The sequence below is a fragment of the Epargyreus clarus genome, unplaced genomic scaffold (genome assembly GCF_041222505.1).
Source record: "Epargyreus clarus isolate Ecla_fem2 unplaced genomic scaffold, WU_Ecla_fem_2.2 ptg000007l, whole genome shotgun sequence".
Classification (NCBI taxonomy): domain Eukaryota; kingdom Metazoa; phylum Arthropoda; class Insecta; order Lepidoptera; family Hesperiidae; genus Epargyreus; species Epargyreus clarus.
In genome coordinates, this window is record NW_027332215.1 from 16,014,914 (window position 1) to 16,018,615 (window position 3,702).

Genomic DNA, 3,702 nt, shown 5'->3' on the forward strand with positions numbered 1-3,702 from the left:
CGTTTCCGCCCGGGTTTGAACCGAGGACCTTCTGCGTGTTAGGCAGACGTGATAACCGCTACACCACGGAAACAACCAACGGTTGTTTCGAAAGACAGTATTATATTCTGCGTTGTATCGATTCAAACGCTTTTTTGTATTAATATAGTGTAAGATTATGTGCGTTTATCAATCCTCGTTATAAAATTTGTCCCGATACTCTAGTCAACAAGTTCGAAAACGTGAAAAATAGTGTTGAGGGTCCTAAAAATATGAGAGCTACCTCTCATTTTTTTCAGAAAAACGTATTGAAAGATGTATCTCAAGGATTTTTTATACATTGGATTTCATCTAGTAACTTTGTACTTATATAAGTAATTCTTATTGTTGTCCCGATAGACGATTTGTAGGGAACTTAATTTTCATGATTTATTTAATGTCTAGGGATTTGCAATCATTATTATTCGAAATCACATAGTTCGACAATCACCTTAAGAAGTTAGTTATATTCGAGCACCATTACTTTATGTATGAGGTTTATGTGCCTACAAATATACTAATGCACAAAACAACAACATTGATATTTCTTCTCAGTTTATAAATATGGGGAAATATTGCCTTGATCTCAGAATAATAAGGCAACACGGCGTTAAAATACACGTTTACACATTCACATACATGAATCGGTAGAGTCGGAAAAATAAATGATGTGTAAAAATAAATATGTATATTTTTTCCTAGATTTGTCAAAACTTCAATATACCTATTTGCATCTGCTAACTGCAGTAATTCTTACTGTAGGGATACATATGCCGTACGTATAAATACCAACTATTTCTATATCATAATAATATTAATGAAACCACACAATAACGAGCCTGACCGATATGACTGATTGAAACCTGACAGAACACAGCCAATAATACTATCGCAAAGTATGAATAGATCGCGAACAATATTGCTATACCAATGTAACAGCGAAATATTAGGGTATTACGGTCTTTTGTAATTGATTGAAATCATCCTTCAAATATTAATAAACTATTAGATTTTTTATGACACAGAAATGTGGGGCGACAGCCCATGCGCTGGACGGACGACATAGCAAAAATAGCGGGTAAAGCTTGGACAACTCAAGCCCAAAATCGAAAAAGGTGGCGTGCATTAGAAGAGACCTACACTCAGCAGTGGGTGGCGAACGGTTGAGAAAGAAGAAGAAGAGAAGATTTTTTATGCAAAACAAATGAGATAGCCTAGTGGTTAAGAAACTCGGCCTCTTGATCGAGGGATTAGATGTTCAAATCCCAGAAACGCCTCTGAATATTCAAAGTTATGTGCTTATTAGAAATTATCACATGTTCAAAACGCTGAAGAAAAGGACGTGAAGAAACCTGCATAGCTGACAAATCTTAAATAGGTGTGGGGCGCTCTTCGTAAACTGATAAATGGAGCACCCCACGCTTTTTCCACAATTATACTATTTACTGTTCCTTAATTGATTCCTATATTGAAAACTATTTTCTACTTTTTTGTTGATTTTATCATAAAAGCGTGTTTTTTAGTTTTTTGGACTATATTTTTTTGTCTCTGAAGGTACACGGTTTCGGACACAGTGGTCCTACCGGAGGCGGCTGGCTCGACGGTTAGAGCTCCCATTTAGGCCGCCCGCATTATGTATTGCGATATTAGATTCCGTCAGATTTTCTGTCCTTATCTTACACAAGGTGGATATCTATTGTCCTTAACAAGTCTTGCAAGTATCAAAATGGTTCGTTTTCGAATTAGTTACACGAGAATACGTAATCGATGTAATTTGTTTCTCTTTTTCCCTCGTAGAACGACAAGACTGGGACTTGGGGTTATTTAGCTGTTGCTTAAGCTTGAAATTAAATTAGTGATCGCAATACTTTATATAATTTATCGCTTATAAGAAATTTCTCTTAATTTCGTAATACCTTTAATTAGAAGCCATTTTAATAACTTTCTTCAGAAAAATTCTAGATACACTCACATACAGCATCCATACATCCAGCATACACATATGAGTACATCACAACTAAACACACACATACACATATTATTAAAATATTTTGAAGAAATTTATTGTTTATTAGTTTTTGTAATAAAATATTAAAATTCATTAATATATTAGTCCTGCGAGAAAATTACAAATCAATTATGAAACAAAAATGTTTGTTACAAACCTCTTTGTTCCATTCCTTGGAATTATGAAGCTTCTACTTAATTTTTAATGATAAAAATATTAAATTATGTTGCTTCGACTTAGACAAAATAAATTTTGCTTTTGACAAAGTCAGGAAGTTTATTTTAGTACCGCCTAAATATATAAACGACAAATAAGCGTACGACAAAAGAAACGAGAACAAATCCCCGAAGATCCTTCTCCTGAGCTTCTGTTGACAGTAAAAACCTTCTGCGAACAACTAAGGGTTCTTAAATCCCAGTGCAAGGGTGTAAACAACAAGGGAGAGTTATTGAGCCATCAGTTGTTAATAAGTAATAAAAAATAGACCTTCAAAAATAATTGCCTTTGCTACGCAAAAAACCTGTTTTCCGCCGTCCGTAATTACAAGTAAGTACTTAAATTCCAATATTTTTTACAATTTCCTTTAATTAGTAGCTCGAATATTTTGAGATGATAAATAAACCAATTGTAGTATTTCTTCTATCAATAGAACAAACTGCGAAATCGAATACAACAAATTTGAACAAAATACCGCGGCTACGCTCGAGTCTTTTGTCTTCTGTCGTTATAATATAGGAGAAGCAGACAAGTATGTAGTCCACCTGATGGTAAGTGTCTTCTGCCGCCTAAGTACATCTGTAATCAATCCCAGAAAAAAAAATAGATTCCTATCTAAGGTCGCTGTAAAACGGTGGCCGCTTTACAACGTATACTAAAAACTAGCAAAAAGCGCAGCTTTATAAGGACTCTCTAATCATGCATGGTAGATATATTCAGTTTAAGATCCTATATCAGCAAAGTTGATGTGGTCACTAATTAATAAACAATAAATTATTAAATCTAGCTTTCGTCATGAGCCCAGTAGATGTGGATGGAAACGAATTAGGTAAGTTCGAGTAGTGGTGATATAGGTCAAAGCCGAATAAACCTTAGTCAAGGGTTCCTTCGCACATTCACCGTTAAAAAGTTTAGTGTGTGTGGACACATACTAAAATTCAATGCAAAACCCCCGCAAATTAATCTCTTAGATATAAACACTTGTGACAATTATGCGAAATAAATTATATATTATTATAATGAAAACACATTAATTTATTAAGCAAAACATAACTCTATATTATTACGAAACAGAGGACAACAAGGGAATTCGAATATATTCGTATTAATTACAGCCAAAAATATGGAACAAAACAAACCGTTGCTTCCACGACAGAAATTTGATTATCATACACATTCACCTCTGGGAAACTTGAGGTATCACAAAAAAATACCTACTTCATAATTAACAAAAAAATATATAGTTTTTAAGATGTAGCTTTCGTACTGATGGGTAAGAAGATCCTGGAATGGAGACCACGTCTGGGCTGAAGGGATGCAGGACATCCCTCGACCAGATGGACGGAACACTCGAAAAGGACTGCAGTAAACCGCTGGACTCAGACGGCTCTAGAACGGTAGGAGCGCAGTTTAGGAAAAGCCTATTTCCAGCAGTGTGCTTTTTAAGGCACATAGAATAG

General features: G+C 34.8%; 1 non-coding gene across 1 annotated transcript; it reads right to left on the reverse strand.

Annotated features, from left to right (window-relative positions):
- TRNAV-AAC (transfer RNA valine (anticodon AAC)) lies at positions 1 to 73 on the reverse strand. The gene has a single exon. It is a non-coding gene; the product is annotated as a tRNA-Val (tRNA).
- Positions 74 to 3,702: the final 3,629 nt, after the last annotated feature.